The sequence below is a fragment of the Amblyomma americanum genome, chromosome 7, assembly GCF_052857255.1.
Source record: "Amblyomma americanum isolate KBUSLIRL-KWMA chromosome 7, ASM5285725v1, whole genome shotgun sequence".
NCBI classification, from domain to species: Eukaryota; Metazoa; Arthropoda; class Arachnida; order Ixodida; family Ixodidae; genus Amblyomma; species Amblyomma americanum.
This window is the reverse complement of record NC_135503.1, coordinates 5302929-5322248: the sequence shown is the minus strand read 5'-3', so window position 1 is coordinate 5322248 and position 19320 is coordinate 5302929. Positions and strand designations below refer to the sequence as shown.

The following is a 19320-nucleotide window of genomic DNA, read 5'->3' as shown; positions in this document are numbered from 1 at the left end:
TTCCAAGCCAACAACAGGGATGGCCCAAGGGTGCCGCTATAGGGATAAACTGTGATGCTATACTCTGCATCATTTAAGTTATTCAGCTCTTTTTTGGAGGGTGGTGGGGAGGCGATGGGATTGGGGAGGGGGGGGGGGGGGGGGGGGCGTGCAAAAAACTATGCTAGAAGCAGGGGCGCATTTAACGGAGGTGAAGGGACAAAGGGTGACCGCCCCTTAAGCGAAGGATTTTCTGTTGAAGAACAAAGCCCAGCCTCCTTTCTATGCGATACTGTTCGCAAAATGCGTTGTATATTTGGTACCCGACGAAACGGCGATTCCATGTCTTCGAATTACGATTTTTAGCGCGGCGCCGTCACGCACGCACACGCGACTGTAGTAAGGCTTAGGCTAAATATTGTTACAGAGAACCTCCGAAAGTAATCCAGAGCGCTGACCGCAGAACTCTGGAATAAAATTTTTGTGGACTTCCTTTTTATGGTTGGCGGAAATTTTTTGTGCAGCTTCTTGCCAAGCTGAGCGGCTCGCATTTGTGTTCGCGCAAAGTGTGACACGGTGTGCACATTTTTAAGGCATGTTGCACATTGGAGTGTTTCAGCTTTAGTCCTTACTACATTGGTCGATGGTCATATTGGGAACTTGTCGTCGGTCGTCATCAGTCTATAGTAGTTCGTTCCACAAGTTGTCGCAGTCTACAGTCACGTCTATAGACAATCTATAGACTTATAATAGACTCTATTGCCTTCCTATAGATATTTATTTTGTCTATTTATAGTCTATAGACTGTCTATAGACAAAAGTTTACTAAAAGTGCATGGCCATAAATCTATAGGATATCTATATATTGTCTATAGGATTTGTATTGCCTACAGACTGTTCTCTGAGGTTTGTCTATAAAGAGTCTGAACACTTTATAGACAAAAATCTATGGGCAGTCTATAGACTGTCTAAAGAAAATTTTTAAGGGTCTACCCTGGAACAAGGCACATCCTCATGACGTACGAGCTCGGCCTTTGTACGGAAGGTATAAGAAACTATGTCCGGCCTATTTCTTGGGATTGGTGTACTCACGCTCATATGAATTCTACCGCGAGTTAACATTCCATACGTTGCGCCAGGCTTGAGAATTTCGCGTTGAAATCCACCATTTTTTTAAATGCGAAGGACTTCTAAGGCTAACCTTGAGGTTTTCGTGATGTGTAGTGTATCCTTTATGCACAGTAACACGAATAAACTGAACAAGGGAGGGGGCAGCCTCAGGGTTCTTAGCAAACGTTTCGTCAAGAGGGCTTATCTTCGTCTGGACAAGACAAGTTCTTTTGTCTAAACGTTGGCTAAGCAGCCTGGGGCTCACCCTCTCTTGTTTAATTTGTGTTGTCAAGAAACTCATCCTCCTGTCTTCTCTCTACCATGGATTCTGTACAGGGTGTTTCTTTGAGATGCAACAAATTTTCATAAATAGACAGCTGTCATTAGCACATAATTTTATTTTGCAGTTAGCTTGCATGGCATGGGAGCAATTTGAAACCAGCGTGCTTGTACGAGGAGGTGGCCAACTAACAAATGTACTATAATTAGCTTTTCCATTACTGACGTTAAAGGGCATGCTCAAATACCGAAATTCAAGGGCAGCCTGCGTATGCGCTAGTTGCACAGCGAAATGAGAGGAAAAAATCGCTGCGGGTTCTACAGGCGAATTATTTCACCTCCGCAACCCTCTTCAAACAGAAACTGGTCGGTAAGAAAGCGACGGTGACGTCGATGTACCCGCCTTCAATGGTGACGCAACACGGCGTCATCGCTGCCGTGTGCTCCCCTCTCCTTCGGCGGCAGCTTTCAATTTTGGCGTGTGCGCTCAGCGCTATATCAGTGCGCGAGACTTGGCTTCCCACCCTGTCACTGTGTCATGCTACGGGCAAGTTCGTGGACAGGTTCGTGCAGATTTATTTAGGAAAGGTTGAAGGCTGATAAGAGCGCAGAGCAGAAGCGGTTGTACTCTCTCAGGACGTTGGGAGGAGCACGCCAACATGACATCGCGGGTTGAGACAAGGTTGTCGGTTCGAGAAATAACCGCCATCATGATAGCCTATTTATATGCACAGCAAAAGGCTCGTCTAGCCACACAATCCTGCTCTGCTCAGCACCCAGGTCGCTCCGTTCCTGCCGAAACTTAGAATTTCGAAGGAGGCGAAATTCTAGAGACCCGTGTACTGTGCGATATCAGAGCGCGTTAAAGAAGCCCAGTTGGTCGAAATTTCCGGAGCCCTTCACTACGGCGTCCCTCCTAGCCTGGGTCGCTTTGGGACGTTAAACTCCCATAAACCATAAACTCCATTTGTATTGTTTCCCAAATAGTTCGCATCATTGGCGGGGTGGTCAGCGAGCGAAAAAGAGCTCGAGACCGGCAACGTCGCCTACACGACATCCAAGTTGGAAGCCAGCTTGCGTGATACTGCGACGTCCGCCTGAGCCCAGCCCACTCCAGCGTGGAAGGTGCTTGCAAAGCATCGGTTGCACTTATTCCACATCAGTCTGCACAAAGGATTGCACAACAGTGTTTTCGAACGACGCCCGTACTACTTCAATTGGATTTTATTTCAAACTACGACCGTGAATTCCTGAAAAAAAAATTGTTCGCAGTGATGGGTATCACTCCTGCAGAAAATCAACCGTCAACCTGCACAATGCCCAATACCGGTCCAGCATCAACCTACATTATGTCCGTAAGCACAAACACTAAGTCAGATGTTCCGCAACACTTAATTGGTGTGGAATAATCGCAGGATCATTGGCTCGTACTTTGAAGAAACACTGACAGGGAGACTATACAGGGAAGCAGTACTGCAGGGAGTTGTGGACGACTTCTGGTCTGCCGCTCTCTGTGTTGGCACTCATCGTGGACACGTTTACCGTTTACCCAGTTGCTCATGAAAGGTGTCACGCACATAGCTCACTCATATATGTTAGGTTCTTTAGCAATATCGCCGAGTCGAATGCGGCGTCCTGAATCAGGTGTTCAATGCGACACAGACTGTCACCTGCAGTGGATATGCTTGGCCGATCAGACGGTTGCGAATTCTGTACACCTATTCTGCCAGTATGCAGCTCAATGTACCAAACTCAAGCATGTCATACTGGTATGACATCATTAGTATGCCCGCAAAAGCTGGCGATTAATTTCTGCTGGTGAGTTGCCCTCTCCCCACCAGGAAGGCTGGGGCAGTCCGACAGCTCCGGCAGCATTGTGCGCGTCGTCACGAAGAGTGTGTACGCCTCCTTCGTGGGCATCTATCGCGCACAAAAATAGCCGGACCCGTTGCTCTAATATTAGGTGCAACCATACCTTCAGAAATTCTCTAAGGAGCAGATTTTACGAGTTACAAACGCGACAGTAGAAGAAGACACACGCGAGGTTTGGATTCCACTCGTCCGTCGTCATAAGCAATGTTGCGTTCTAATTTATCTTTTACATCGTTTCAAAAGCATAGACAATGGCTAGAGATCTAAAATTTTTAATAAGCAAACTTCTTGGATAGCCTCTTGTGGAATTGCAGAGGGAGGAGGGGGGGGGGGGGTGCACAAAAGTACGCACCGCTAGTCTTCGGCTGCGCAGACAGCTCGTGCGATCTGCCCACAGGGATGCCTGCAGGCAATATAAACCACTTTCTAAATTTCGAAAGCCAGCCTTCCGAGTGCAGCGGAAAAGCAGCTTGCCACAGCTGCCTTCCCTTTGTCGCGACTGCCATACGGGGCTTAAACCCTTTACTAGACTGCAGTACACGGCAGGAATGTGCGGGAAATACGCGAAGCATATTAATTACTGCGGCTCCAGACGGCTTCCTCCTCCAAAACAGGAGGGGGTCGCAACGGTGAAGAAATGAAAAGATCGTGACTCATACTGTAAGAAGTGAGCACTGCAATATCGTAGAAGAAAGGATTTGTAATTTTAATTTGGCATTGAAAAACGCATGAAAAGAGATCTTGCGGTGAAACCCTTATTATCGGTGTATCCCACCACGTGACCACATCCCGGTAGAATATCAGATTTGTTTTAAGTTCACATTGTTTCTTTTTCTTTCAAGAGTGTTTGTCATATTTAAATATAGTTTACACTCTCTCCAATGCGCCCTCCGATGAAAAGCGACGGTATGTGCTTTTAGCTTTTGGCACTAGGTGGCGCCACATTGTTTTTATTTCTTGGATGAAGGGGCAACCACGGTCCACTAATACTTCCGTCGACGGGGCGTACATCGTTATGCTATGAGTGTGGGAAATAAAATGAATGCTTCTCTGCACTAAAGATGTCTAATTACTGTCTCTCGGGCGATTTATTTTATCTTTAGGCACAGAGATTTTGCCGACGTACAATTACCATCGCACTCATTGATCATGGTTTCTCGGGATACATGAAAAGGGGCGCATGCACTGATTAAAAAATTCTCCTTAAAAATCTTGCCGAGGATTCATAGACCGGGAGGTGTGCTACCCCGATCCTTGTCGGCCAAGGAGGGAAGGACATCCTACGAAGATATTACAACCCAGTTCAAGAAAGACAGACAAATCTTCCGAGAACTGCATAGATCTCTCAGTAAAACACAAGTCAGTCCAAACGGGCACTTTCTTTAATCCGTATATTTACTCGAAATTGTTCCCAGAGCAGTTCAGCCCCGTCTGTTCTCTCTGCGGACACCAAAAGGCAGACATTGCACACACCTTATATTCAGTCTGCAGCTCTCCGCCTAATCGCAGTGGGAGGCCGCGCTGCTGAGCTCGGACCCGGAGGTTAAACTCAGAGTCACGAAGCGGGCTGGAGAGGTTGCCGAACGATATCGTCGGTCGGCCACGTGTCGTCCGGCCTAGAAGAGGAGCCCACCGCGCCGAGGGGAACACCCCCCCAACCCGCGCCTAAAACCTCCTCAGTAAAGTTTACCTCCTCCTCCTCCTCCTCCTACAGCATTTCCAACAAAACTGCTGCGGAACCACACGACTAAGAGCGCAAGGTTTCCGTTGTTGCGAAAGAAAGTGGGCGCTTAAAATTCAGTGTTCGGTCCCTTTAAAAGCCCAGCTTGAGCACACATTCATTTCGAACCCCGAAGCGATGGAAACGACGGGAATGATGAGGCTGACATTCACCACTTGCGGTGGGTTTGCCCGGCACTGAAGCCAACTAGAATTCGCCACCTGGCAGCAGCGGGTCTCCAGCCGGACAACCCGTCCTCGTATATTGCTTGGACGCAGGGGCCGCATCACCGCTCCGTCCTCGCCTTCTTTAGATCGGCCCACCTTTTCTCCTTCATTTAACACCCATCCACTCTTTTCTTTGCTTTCTCTTTTCTTCCCAACCCCCCCTTATGCTCAGAGGAAATAAATAGCGCTATAAAAAAAAGTGCAACTTGAAAACCGAGTCAAATTTGCCCCTGCGCTGGAAATACGATGGTTTTCTCATTTTCTCGTGAGGTGTGAGGACATCCTCATGAGAACCTCGAACAAACCAACCTGTGCTCCATCATAAATGTCCTTGCAGCGGAGAAAAAGCTATTCAAATGCGACGCAACACGCGAGGTAAACACGAGTTAGCTATATTCTTCTCATAGCAGCCGGTTTGTGCCGGCTTGCAGAAATTTCGCTGTACAGTTTGTTGGAGTACATATCTAGACAGTTGGCAGTCTTGTGGACGGTTGGTTTGGGAAGCATGTCACTACGCTCGTAGATGGAAGGAAAGGCGACACCTGCATTACCGCTGCTGCAAACAAATTATAAATATAAGGTGTGAGCGCTTAAACACTGGTTTTAAGACATTTGCTGCAGTCCACTAACAGTGTTTGACGGCACACTGTTGCGCGTTTTCGCGACACACCAGAATAGGACACACCACTCCAATCGCTCGATATGGCTTATTTAATGTCGCTGATGTGGCTCATTTAAAAACGTTTCGCGCCTCTCGTTGTGTTTCGCCCCCCCCCCCCCCCCCCCCCCACGGAAACATTGGGCATCATTTGTAGGCTAATATACCGAAACTATGGGCGGCGGAACGCCACTCGGTCGCTTTTCCTTGCGGCTCACTGCGCGGAGGCCGGGAAGCTTTCCTGACGGGGACGCAGAAATGGCCGTAAGCCAGCGGTGCAGGTGCCTAGCGAGTACACAGTGCCTATAACACGGCCCATTTCCATATTTTAACATGTTTCCACAAGTGCCACCATCTTGTATACTGCAAGCACATGACGTGGCATATGCAGTACCTACAGCAGCTGTGCGGTAAAGCTGTGTCTGGCATTCTGCTGCTGCCCTGGAAGGAAATTAGATCTGGAAGAGTATCACGACACCCGTGAGAGCTTTTACTTATTTACTTGCTTGTTTGATTTATTCTGACTTCACTGGTTTGTACAAAAATAAAAGGTACAATTCACATGGACAGCGTACTGGCATGCTCGAAGAGGCGAAAGGCGCTTAGTGGACGTCTGACGAGGCCTCGTATCTGAATACATTGCACCACTGAATACATTATCGGCCGTTCGCGCGATGACCTCCAGTACAGCCTATACAACAACTAAGGTAGAGAGGACAGGGCTGTGGGCAAGACACGCAGCCGACTTGTGCTAGGCGGATTATTCTCTGGGTCATTTAGCGAACAAGAAAGAACGACATCCCAAGAAAGAATCAGATGACTGTGTAGCATCACCATCTGTAGGCCTGACTGATAGGGAGATACCTTTTTTGCGCAGTTTTTTTTAGCGCAAGCAGGCGGTATGGAGTGTTAGCTTTACAGGAGGGTGCCCGTGAGTTTGCTGTTTGTTTGTTTTGTATCTTGTCTCTGACGATGCGGAGATTGCTTTTAGGTTGTGATCACAGTGGCATCACGTTGCATGTGCCAAGATAGGGTGTGATAGTGTTTGCGTTGTCGGTTTTTTAGCATGTCTTTCCGCGGGATGAAGATACATATATAGGCTTTTTCCTAGAATAAAAAATCAGTTGATAGTCTGCGCTCGTGTCGTGCTTTCTTCTCTGTCTTCGTTTCTTTGCGCAGTTAAACATGAGTCTCAGAATACATTGGAAGGTAATTCTAGATAAGCGGCATGTATCACAACGAAGACAAAAGGCTGGTAGTGTGCTTCATCTTTCTTATCGATTTAGTAGAGTTTCTTATTGATTTAGCAACAGAAGCCATTCCAACCAATTCCCGAAAATAGCGCAGAAATTTGAGAGCTGGTTGATTGCATTCCGTAAGACGCTTGAACCTTTTTATAATGCACTTTTCTTTAGTACCTCACTTTTGAATCACCCTCTTACGTATGCCCAGAATATATCTCTTGCATGCGTAAATGCTCGTCTTATATTTTTAGAAATTTCTGCAGCATCCGCAAGCCCCGAAAATTATTAACATCAATACCGCCTTTGGGACGTGCCAGAACCATAGACAGTTTTCCTTTTTTATTTTCTTTACAGCATCCGAAATCTACGGCACACCGGACTTTTGGCGTTTCATCCCTTCACACATTCATCTAAGTACGGCCATGGACCTATCGAGGCCATGGTATCAGCTCTCCAAAGCTGTGTCGGGCAGAAAACCGTTGTAGCCGCTCAACCGTAGCCACTTCTCGATGCATCGCAGCCACCTATCGATGCATCGCCGCCTATCGTGCTCGGGCAGAGCCCATGAGGCACCTTCCACCGTCGGGGCACGCGCCGTTCCCGCTCGCAGTCTTCGCGACGGACTCATTGCTCAACAAACTGCGCGCCTCGCGAACAACGGTTGTTAAGGGGAGGAGTGTGAACGTCGTTTGTCGTGTCTGTGCGGCTCTTGCTGTTGGCGGTGTTGCTGCTTGCGAAAGTCACACAGCGCGCGACTCGTCGAATAAAGAAGAGATCTCCGAGAGCTTTGTGCAACGTCGTGATTGCACGCTGGGAGACGGAAAAAGAAAGAAACGTGGAATGCGGATCAACAGTTCGCGGCGCGACAGTGTAGCCGTTCCGCTCACGCTAATGCGTGCGCTTTCAAGGATTTCTGTGGAAAAAAAGAACTCCCAGTGAAGACGACGAGGATGTCATTCGTGAGGGCTGCAATCCGGCTGCAGTGGCTGAGGAGCCCACGGCTGGCTGCCTCACCCATTAGTCGCGAGCCACTTACGAAGGCGCATTACTGGCGGTCCACGCGACTCCCCCAGTGCAAGGCACCAGCACGCACTCATCGCGCTGAAGGCATCCATTTCGGCGCGCCGCTCTGCCAACGGAAGCTATTGGGATGAGCTGCTAACGGCCGTTCCTCAATCACAGGGCGCGCGCTTTGTTCGGGGGCGCTCAAGTGTATATTTAGCAACGCGATAACGATCACTGCAGGCCTCTCTCGTCTAGACGCACGACATTCACTGCCGGTAATAGCTGCAAGTCCTTGGACACTCTTGCTTTTTGTGGAACGAAAAGGAAAAACTTGATGCGGGTGGCTTGCATCGATGATCAAATTACGCAATTACTTGCACGTGGGGTTACCTGTCGTACGCAGAAATATTCATTGAGGCAAGTGCAAAGATGCAATGCTTTCATCTTAATAATGCAACAACCACAACAAAAAAATCTGCCTCAATGGCTGTGGCGCCCTGCTAATGAGTATGAATTATCGGTTTAGTTCTGTCCTATTAATATGGAGTGAAGTATCATGGGGGAAAACGCGGCGCATTGCGCACTGGAGCGATCTGATCATGCGTATTGGTGGCTGGCAGTAATTATATGTCACGCTAAAATTCTGCAACATTTCAGGATACATTCCAGGTGCAAAGAAATTGATCCCCCGCCGTTCTTTGCGCCTTCTTTCTTAATCCCGCTGCCGCATCGGAGCTTTGAATTCTTGATACAATAGAGCGCACCAGGCGAAGGGACCATCAGAGAATGCATGACGTGCTAAGCACACAACTGAAACTGCACAATGCTACTATGGCAGAGGAACTTCAGCGTGCGCACGAGGCGGCTACTCACAATACGATATGCGACTTAAAAGCAGCGCAAAACAAAAGGCACATACAAACCGGTTCCCTTCACCTCCACTAAATATATAGTTCTGGAAAAGTCTAACACAACAGGTCCTGTCCGCATGCGTCCTTTGTGCAGACATGTGTAAGATTATGATGATGATGATGATAATGAATTTTTTAAGGCGCAAAAGCATCTGTGACCAAAGAGCGCCATGACACAAGGTTTTTCTCTTCTATTCAAGGTGGGGTAAAAGACCCATTTCCCAAGCATTTCACCCTAAAGGAGGCGAGCATCAGACCAGGGGAAAACTTGTACACATTGTATCCCCGGTGGGTACCCGGCGGCACTGGAGATCGAACCCCCCACTTCCCGCATGAGAGGAGGATGCTCAAACCACTAGGCCACCGCTACGGTGGCCACATGTTTATATGTGTAAACATGTTCGTGGTGGAGACATGGGTAAAGCTTGGGAAATCATAGAAGCGCACCAAATTACCCAGCTTCGAGTTCTCCTTGGATTTCCAGACTATTAAAATACTAAAGATTGCCTTTGCAAAAATACACGCCTTGTTGTCAACCTTTCCCTTTTTATTCGCCACTCTTTAGCCACTGATCGAGGCTGGTAACAGGTCTTGCGCCTATTGAACAGTAGTTCTAATATCTCTACTGTCGTTAAAATGAACAGAGCGCCGATAGAACTGCGCACCTGCTCTTCAAGAAATGGACTTTCAGTTAGAAACTGAGGACTGCTTTTCTTTTTTTGCTGCACTAAACTAGATGGGTGCACACATGTAGAATGCCTTAGAGGCGGCCATGCTTGAAGCAACACAAAACGCCCAAAGACGCAAAGCAAAGGTAATACGCTTGCAAGGAAAGGGTGGCACAGTTGCTCTTTGTTCTAACGGGAAAGTAAGCAATTTTCGCACGGCTGCGTGAGGTTGGCTATACTTAATGCGGAGGTGTTTCTCTTCTCAGAACGAGAGTGCAACCTGGAGCGAAACTAACAATTTATGGCTATAGACTGTTGATACATGACAGATACTGGACAGTAATGATGAAGAATTTCGGCACCTGCTCACGAGCCTCATCCGCGAAGCTGGTCGGTTCGTTAGTGCCAGTGTCCGTGCGTCGGACAGTAACCGCAGCTAAAGACTCACTTGGTAGCCCCGATGCAAGCGAACCGGTGTACCTCCTTTTACACGTGTACAGCTTTGCAAATTCGTTGCCTGACGATTAGGTTTGATTTTACAGGGGTTAAAGTCCCAAAACGACTCAGACTAAGAGAGACGCCGTAATGGAGGGCTCAGGATAATTTCTACCGGCTGGCGTTCTTTAACGTGCACTGACATCGCCTCCATCGAATTGGGACTGCCACGCCAGGACCCGCGTCTTTCGGGCCAGCAGCCGAGCACCCACTGAGCTACCGCGGCGGATGCCTGAAGATTATTTTCTGTGAGATCGAGCATATACACCCACGTGGGCTATGCTAGCCTGCAGCTCACAGCCACAGTAAACGATCGAAGTGGCAGCAGAAGGTCTCCTAAGGCATGCGGTCAAGCCATTCGGACCTTCCAAGAAGGCTTTGAATAACCTCAATTTGAGACGACCATGCCAATTTACGAGAGAAATCTACGTACGCGAGTCTTCTCTGCTCATTTAATGCGCATGTGAAACCGTCCGCACATAACCCTGAAATTGGAAGCAACACCACAATTAGGCCGCCATTGCCATTTCCTCAATTCCGTCCGCGCGGAATCTGCAGGTCTTTGAGCGAGAGTAGCAGCCGTGCGGTCAATCCATCTGCCCCAGTCGCCCGAGGCCGGAAAGGGAAGGGAGATTCGGCGAAAGCCTTGGAGGCATCGAGCAATTTCTGGTCATCGTGCGGAGCCTTCGAATGCCAGATGGCGGCTGCCTCCGTCGAAGGACTCGGTGAGTAAACGTAACAACTTCCGCGCACACGCTGCGCCGATCCATTCACCGTACCATTCGTCGTGGCACTGCTGCAGTTCTGCGCGCAAGAAGGGGCTCTTACTTTGGACTGGCTCACACCGTCTGCCGCCGGTAAGAACGCTGATTGCAGACGCGCGCGCGCACACGCACACACAAAATACACACGCACGTACGCACGGGCTTCGGTTGTTTGTGAACGGGCCGACAGTTTAACAGTGAAAAGCCTATGCTAATGTTTGGTGACGTTTACCTCCTGAACGCAGTAAAAGAGAAAAGAAAAGAAAGGACTCAGAAGTACCAATATCAAGCTTCTTGTCCCGTGCCGCTGAGACTACGGACTATGGAGGACGGATTCTTTGACGAGTCGGGCCATTAATTTGTTCACGAGATCGAAGAGCAAAAAGCGGAATTTTTCGTGTTGTTTTAGCGCATTCACTCAGAATGAACGGCTGCGATCGCTGCGTCGCCTTACGCCCAGTGGCAGGGGCGTTGGCCTGGCAATTTTCAGGGTATCTGATTCCACTTCATGCTATTTTGTTTGTGTACAAGCAGAGCGTTCATGATTAGGCGTCTCCGATTCCTTTCATGCTCGATGCAGCATTGGCGTTAAGTAATGGAATTCGCGAAAAGTCACAGCAAGACTACGCAAATAATGAGACAAGGATCAGTCGTATTAGTCTGGATATTTGCGAAATAATGTTCGCAAGATATTACTTGATCATGCCAAAAACAGGCCCCTCTCCTTTCAAAATGGGCTACAGACTACATTACCCCGCTTTAGGTATATGTTTTTTTTCCCTAGCATTTAACCTACAAGCTACCACAATATCAAGTTGATAGAAACATCAGCTGCTCTCTTACTATTCATGGCCTGCCATTTGTTTCTTTTTGTTTATACGTGATAGATGGGCTAGCTATAAACGCGCGTCATTGAAAGGGACGCTTTCCCAGTGCCTTTACCACGGTCTCTCCATCTTCTAAACACAGACGTTAGATGGAATCGATCTATGTACATCACAACGCGTGAAAACATACGCCACACCATATCACCCCTTTCTCTTACGCTATCGCTTTCAAGGAGTAGGCAGACAGGCGAATTTCGCGGAAGGACCCTGGCCTCACGTACACACAGCCAAAAAAGCAGACTCAATTTCGGCCAGGACAGGCACAATGCGGGCATTGTGTCCAGCAGCGTAGTCTGGTGCAGAACCTGCCGCTAACTCTGCTGCCGCAGCCCTCGCGAGCCAAGTGGAAGTGGCCGGCATCATTACAAGAGGAAACGGCTTCTTCTCCCTCCACGGAAGGAGACTCGAGAGAAGACCTCCGGGTCGTCGCTTCCTCGAAGCTTCCCCACCGTGGCTGGACCCCCCCCCCCCCCCCCCTCATCTCTTTTATATAGAAGCAGAGCCCGGACGCACGACGCGTTGCGCTAATGAAAGCGCCAGACCAGACGGCTCGTACACACGTGGTGGGCTGGGAGCCGCCTGGAGTACACGCAGACGATGCACCTCGCTAGCCTGCAAGAGCGTACAGATGCCAAGGGTGGCCGCTGTTTGTCGCTGCCGGTGAAGCTGGTCGCCAGATATAATTTCGTGAGCGGCACTGCGAGTTAGGGCGTGCAAGGGCAAATAGCGGGGACTGCCTCGCCCCCCTTTTTTTGGCAAGGTCTCGCCGGCGCCGCTTCACAAGATTGAGGATAGAGTCGGCAGAAGGCGCTGGCCTCGGCGCCACAACGCCAGGAATCGTACCAGTGACCAGCTCTGGCAAGACTGGCCTACGGGACAGACCTTTATATGCTCTACATAACGGGCGTAACCTGCCACGTGCTCCTTCAGGGCTCGTAACAAGGAAGAGGGGTCAAGGCGCCTGGAAAAAGCCGAAGCGAAAAATCGCGTTTCACACGCTCGAGTGATTCGAAGGTCATTCTATTTTATTCACGTGCGATAAACTTCAATGGCCATTTGGATGACGATGCTCAATAAAAAGGCCAAGGAGGGGAAGACCCAATATTGCAGGCATCTTCTGGTCGAAGGCAGGCGCAAATGTTTTTCTTTTTCAGTGAAAATTGCCCAGATTGCGATTTATTTTTAAATATCTCGTAATGGTGGCTGTCTGTAGTAAGTTGTCGTTTTGAATTTTTTTCTTTTTAAATAATCTTTCCTGCGCAAGCTGCTGTACTCTTGTTTAAGATTTTACCATTTTGTGCCATACGCAAATTTTCCTTCACGCGTTTGGCAAAACACCTTTCCGCAAAAAAAAAAATCACATACACAAAAGAGACGACGGACAGGCGCACATATATATGTTCTTTCCAGTTTCCAGTTTATAAAATAATGCCAACTCCCCCCCCCCCCCCCCCCGACCCCCATGTGAAAAAGGTATGTAAAAGCCGATAAAGATATAGCATGCATGAATTTTCGCCCAAAATGATCTCTCCACTTCCTCACACAAAACTTGTCTCGTCGTAGTCAGTAGTAAGTGGTTTATTAAAATAATAATAAAACGAAAGGAAAGATTTTTGCTAGCCCCGTCATCTTCCATCAATACTGAAGCACCTGAGCTGGGGCAGCGGAAGTAAATGGATAGCAGGCCGAATGGAGAAATGAAATGAAAGAGGTGAGGGGACAGGAGGAGAGGAGTGGGGGCAGAGGTAATATACACAAAAACTATTTACACAATAACAAATATGAATAGGTTGTGCGCGTGATTAATTCATGATGAAGCGTTGTCTCGTCAGAAGTTTCGGAGTTTTAACGAGACTGGGACATCGACGAAAGGGTAACTCTGCGCGCGTGTGAGACATCTAAAATACTTTCTTAATTGTCTTTTGGGTTTCGACGCATGACTGGTGCCACTAAGATATGAACAGCCAGCTATGTAGCTCCCTGCAGCTCTTAACGCTAGACGGTTAACGAAACTCTTTTCAATCAACAACGTGCAGTTATCACAGCTGTCCCGCCAAGCAGCCCAATTTATGGCTTAAGGTACACTGAAGAGTATGTTACCAATTACGCGCTCCAGCAAGTGAATTCTGTGGAATTAGTCTAGATCGCTAGCTCGGAACTAGAAAGGAGTTGTTCTCTTAAACATACATAGTCACAGCAGCTGTTTTTATTCGCCAAACGACACGATTTGTCACGATACTTCGATGCGTCCTCTCGTTCGTACGCGCGATTTAGCCAATTAAACCTGACTATAAAATGCAAAAGGTGGAAATATGGTCGAGTTGGTAAGGATGCATAATGTGGCACCACAAGGCGTACACGGCAAAGGATAAATATATTAGAGTTTTCAAATTTTATTAGATGCACACTTTATATACCAGGAGCGTCATGTGCGCAGTCCGCGCCACGGTGCAAGAACAAACAAGCAAAAGTACGAGTGATGCAGTGCTACGAGTCGAAAAGCGATCACAAGGGTAATCGCAGCTAATACTCTTAATTGGTCTATTGGTTTATGGATTCCGACATGATAACTAGCGCCACAGACACGGACACAGAAAGAAGTGACAAGACATACGCTAAACTTTCTAGTGTGTGTGTGGTAGAAGTCCAGCTAGAGTCTAGCGTTTGTCCTGTCGCTTCTTTCGGTGTCCGTGTCTGTAGCGCTAGTTACCCTGTCGGAAGGCGTTTTTGTTTACTGACTATGAAATTGTGACACGTAAGTGACTGCATGCTTCTGGACAAGAATTATTTGCAGCGAATTAAGGGAGAAATGTGAAAGAATGTTTAATGGTAGATTGAAATTAAAAAAGAGGTGGTGTCACTTCAGACGGTTCCTTCTTGGTCTCAGAATGAATGAGTTGTCGTTTCTAATGCATGCAAATATGCATGGCGGAAATTTCGCGCTATCATGACATCATGACATCCCGGTCGTCCGACTCACCATACTCCCTACTTTAATTGCTAAAAATAAAGCCTTCATCATAATAATCGAATGTTGATTCCGATGTTTGATGAACAAGCGTGCCATTAAAGGAAACCTTATGAAAGCGCACTTTTTTTGTGATATCTTGCGTCACAAAAATGTCTGGAAAGCGTGGGCTTTTACTGGCCAGGCACTTAAAGTTGCGCGATTGAATTATCTCTGCCATCATTACTGGAGGCACTGGCCAAATGCAGAGCCCGTGGAAGGCCTCAATCGGCTTTCCTCCAGACATATGTAAGGCCATGGCGCCATATGGCTTGGGCGTCAGCCGTTATCGTACCTGCCATCAGCAGAAAAGCCACATTGTTACAAACCCGCGGGAAGCTACGCTCCCGCCCCGTTTGCATCATCGCCGCGTCGCTCCACGCTCGGAGTGTTGCCACCGGACACGCATTACCACCTTAAGTGTTCGCGGAAGTCTTCTCGCGTCCCTCCTGCCCCGTACAAATGTGGCCCCCTGAGACACGATTGCACTCACCGCTGTGATTCCCAAAGATGTTGGCCTTGCTCTTTTTATGATGGCCGTTAGTGCCAGCCGGCCACGTTGCTAGCTCAGAAAAGGCCGGGCAGCTGCCAGCACGAGCTTTGTTTTGACAGGCGAAATACAGTCGCAGCAGAAAGTAAACTGCTATCCTGTGTGACAGGGAACGAGAGCTATAGAACTCAACCGACTACTCGCCACTATAATTTGTTTCCGAGCATCCCTTATCGACTTCTAGAGGTTTTTGCAAAAAAAAGAAGAAAAAGAAAAAGTGGTGCCAGTTTCCTGTAGGCACTGCACAAAAAAGAAAGGACGACTTTAGCGCTTCATTGCCACCTGCATAGTTATTTCCTGACTTTTCTGGCCGGTCTGTGCCATTGAAGCCAAAGAAAGGACGAGACGACCAAGCGCAGGAGTGGGGCAATTCAGGTTGATAGAGAATAAATAACGCTGAACTGAATTGTGACCGACGTTTCGAGCCACGTGCCTCTGTAATCTGCAGTATACTGCATTATTAAAACTTCCTTTTAAAAAAAGTTCGCCTTTCGCCTTGTCTTCTCGCATGCATTCGCCTCCTTCATTTCGATTGCCAAAGCTAGCACGTGCGCAGAAAGGCACGGTGGGCGCATGCCCGCCGTCGTGTGAGGCCGACTGCGAAACGCGAGCTTCGGCTCTTAATGAGTTGACCGGACGGTCTGTTGTTCCACTACTGCACCACCACCTGAGCAAAGCGGTGGTGAGACGTGCCCCTCTGCAGACTCGGAGAGATGCCGCCTGCCCTGGTTTCCGCGGACTCTCACCATGCGCGCGCTATCAATCCGGCAGTCTCACGCTGGGCGACTGATTAATGTCCGCCGGCAGAGACCATTCGGCTGCGCTTGTCTCATTTATGCGCACTCTCTCCCTCATTACACGCGACCCCCGTTTTGCGGGTCCTAATCGGCGCCACCTGCTTGTCGTGGCCATAGCGAACGGACGAGTTCATCTCGTGAAGACTCGCGACCCGCGGAAGAAGGGGTCACCGGGCGACAACTGGCGCCGTCAGAGCTGCTGCGCAATCAGAGCGTGCAGGGTAGAGAACCGCAGCGCTCCATGCGGACGGCGGGACCCCATAGCCGCGGGCTGAGTGGAGTGAAAGTCGGGATCGACGCTTTCGCACCACCTTCGTGGTTTTGGGAACAGCTGGGCACGTGGCCGAAAGGAAAAGGCAAAAAAGAGCCGACAGTGGGCCCAGCGTTCTTTTATCTCCAATGACAGAAACACAAATATTCGTATTACGCAGAGGATGATGGAGTTCGCAACCACGTAGCGCCCGAATAAAAAATAAAAAAACCAAGGTTGCCTGTGTGGAGCAACGTTTATGGAATCATGTTAAGGGCAATTATATTGCTTAAAGAGATCGATAGAATACCAGCTCCTAAACACAAAGACACCACTCTTTCTGAAAACAAAGCTCTTGTAAGGTAGAAAAGAGCAAGAACTAAAATACACTTATCGCCACCACAGGCCAATCTCGCAAGTACAGGAGTGATGGTGATATAGGAGAAAAGACCACACAGATATCTGAGGTTGACAAACGTGCATGAAGGCGCACGATAGACATTGAAGTGTATATAAGCTTTGGTTTGGGACCACTAGGGCACTTTTATCACACGAAGAAGGAAAAAAGACAACCAGAATAATGGAACTTAAAGAAATCCCGCGATTGGCGGCGCAATAGGCGGCCAGCTGAGTTTCAGTATGCTTTGGGCTGCTTCGCGACTATGCGTTCTGCGTGCCTGCATGGTTTCGTTTTGCGCCTATATTTACAAGGACGGAGCAACAGAGGACCCCCAAGTGCCTCTGTAAGTGCTCCTCGGACAAAGTTCGTGCAACGGCACGCAACTGCGAGAAGGAAAAAGAGCTGTGTATAGCCGATGTTTAACGCGCCTCCACGTTAGCAAACGCACCGCCCGGCGTGTTCGCATCGTCAACGTACCAAGACGCTGGGCTGAATTACGAGCCCTACGAGGACTATTACATAATTTAAATACGCCCGCACTTTCCAGACGCTACACATCAGTCGTGTCGGTGGCCTGGCAGTGACAGCGACACTGCCGGCCGACTCCTCGGCGCTATAGAACTTTCTTGCCACACCCGCCACCTCAGTCCTCAAAAGCATCGGGCGCTGTGTAGGGTTGAGGTCGCTGAATGCAGGCCGCAGTTCTTTGCGAGAACTTCGTTGTCGGAATCGGGAACGGGATCCATCGCAACGCTGGTGCAAACGTAAACGAGGCAACGACGGCTGATAGAAGCGTTCAACGTCCGCCCGACAGTAGCTTTAATTTCGGCTGCTGCTATAGGCGGGAGCGCGGTGCTCGCCGCCAGCAATCCCGTCCCCCGTTTCCGCCATTTTACACTTCTCTCCTATTTCGTCACCACAGAGTCCCGAGTTTGAACCAGAGTGGCGGGAAAAGGTTTTTCAACTTCGAATTCAAATCCGTTAGCAATATATGCACCTTCCACTGCCGGAAAAGCGGCAACAAAGCCACGAATTGCCGAACTATCGGATTTTACTAACAAAAAAAAAACATGATAGCGTTGTCCTCAGTACAAACTGGAAGGCGTGCAGAAGTGATGGCGATGTGTGCCCAATTCCGGGCTCCTGATTCGGAGACACCTGTGCCATCCTTAAGAGCGGAAGCATTCGTTTGGTCACCTCGGCAGTGATCAGTTCGATAACGTGTTTGAGTTGGTCTTCATCTGTGTGTACCGTGTGTGAGCGATCTTTCTTTTGCAAGATGCGTTTCTGCGCCGTGTTGCGTATCGCGCACAGTTTCAGCATAAGCCCGATGTATGCATGTTTGCTTTGATGCCGTCGCAGGATGATCAAAAGATATCGTTAGGGATGAAGAAGCGGCATTGCTTAGACTAATGCTCTCGGATTGCGTGGATCGTTTGCGCGCATCCTGTCTTTAGTTTTGTGTTCCCTGTCTTCGGTAACGGCTGACTTTGTGTTGGAGGGAAGTCCCCACTGACCGGCACAAGTGGCTCCGAGGCTCGTTGCTCTGCCCTGGTAGGGCTCTTGTGCGCAGTCGTCGACAACGTTTGGCTGCCACATGGAAGCTCGGCTTGTTGCTTGCGTTCCTTTCGTCGCGATACTCGGATACGGCGGACAATGCCGTTCCTCGGGGCATTGGTAACCTGTCGCCCGGGCAGGGCACTTCGGGTCTGTGGCTACGCTGGGACCTCTGCAATTACGGCACAGTGGCTCTGCCGGATAATCCTCGAGGTTGTCATGTGCCGGGCGCCCGCAGAACGAGCGTCGACGTTGGTCGACTAGTGAACACGGATTTGTCCTGTGTACGATTTTGTGACAGTTCTCACATACGACAGATTTCGGATGATAAGGTGTTAAAGTCAGAAGTATGCTGTACAGATGGGTTCTGCGGGTAAGTCTGGAGCTCTCAAACGTGATGAGAGCTGCTCCATTCTTACCCATGGACCCGGCGTTAATTATCTTGCGTGAGTAGAACATGAGGTTGGGCCATGATCCGTTCGCTTGCTAACCCGTTGGCACGATATATGACAGTGCTGATTTGGCCGAGGCGAACGGTTTCGTAAGCCTGTATAGGCGCCGCCTTTCCAGAAATGTAGATAGACTGTAGTCCGAGATGATGGTCCCTGGCATGCGTATGCGAGATGTCGACTGCTAACTGACTGCTTCTTTCTAGAGGCCGTACTTGAAAGCCTGAGTGGAAATGAATTTTTTGATGCTCATCCGCAGTGGCTCTGTGTATGCACTGTGCGGGGAGCGTGCCTAGTTGTCCAGGTGAGATTATCGTAATTATCGCAGTGTGTTGATCACTGATGTGATCGGCAGCTGTAGCTTTGTTGTTGCCTCAAATACGATGGCACATACCCACGGTGGGGGATCGGCCAGGGTTTGGTGCAGATTCAAACAGGAAAAATCTCATCCAGGTTAATCTCAAGCGACTCATAAATTGAGAATACTCTGA

At 48.9% G+C, this 19320-nt stretch overlaps 1 pseudogene across 1 annotated transcript in view; it reads right to left on the bottom strand.

The window, feature by feature from the left end:
- Window positions 1-19320, bottom strand: part of LOC144098318 (uncharacterized) — a 48590-nt pseudogene that overhangs the window by 28604 nt on the left and 666 nt on the right. The gene's annotated exons all lie outside the window — the stretch shown is intronic.